The sequence below is a fragment of the Euprymna scolopes genome, unplaced genomic scaffold, assembly GCF_053919585.1.
Source record: "Euprymna scolopes isolate OS-2025 unplaced genomic scaffold, ASM5391958v1 sca649, whole genome shotgun sequence".
In the NCBI taxonomy this organism is placed as follows: domain Eukaryota; kingdom Metazoa; phylum Mollusca; class Cephalopoda; order Sepiida; family Sepiolidae; genus Euprymna; species Euprymna scolopes.
In genome coordinates this window covers 4,017-4,593 of record NW_027633712.1, presented here as the reverse complement: position 1 = coordinate 4,593, position 577 = coordinate 4,017, and the positions used below count along the sequence as shown (strand labels likewise).

The 577-nt window shown below is 41.6% G+C and overlaps 1 pseudogene; it reads right to left on the bottom strand.

The window, feature by feature from the left end:
• Window positions 1–250: 250 nt before the first annotated feature.
• LOC145275206 (5S ribosomal RNA) lies at window positions 251–367 on the bottom strand (annotated as a pseudogene).
• Between the last annotated feature and the right edge of the window lie 210 nt (window positions 368–577).

The following is a 577-nucleotide window of genomic DNA, read 5'->3' as shown; positions in this document are numbered from 1 at the left end:
ACCCATACGGTTTTTATATATATAATTTTTAGCGCGGCTGTAGCCGAGATTGAACTCACCCCACGAGTTTGTAGTGTAATTCAAATCTTGTCGGTAGCTGAATACTTGATGCTTCGCCATCAAGGGTATTATTTTTTTATCGTGACGCCATCACTAGATGCGGTACCTACTACGGCCTAGCTGAGTTCCATCTACCCTCGAGAGAAGGATAGACCGCGCCAGTTTCTCAACCTGGTATTTTACCTCGCGGTATATACAGCGCCTCGCCTTCCCAAATAGTCACCCATCTAGTACTGGCCAGGCTCAACGTTGCTTAACTTCGGTGATCTGGCGGGAACCGGTGTGTCAACGTGACTGTGCTGTATATATAATACTAACCTTAAAACAGAACGAGCCTAACATACAAATGACGTCATTAATAAAATATCTATACGATTTTAATCAAGTACTAACCTTCAAATGGCACAAGCCTAACATACACATTCTGATGAGAAAAATACTGGTCAAGCAAAGCAATAGTTTGATAAGTGTTATTCGAATTTTGTTATGTGGGATAAGAACGGTTAAGCGGTCATAT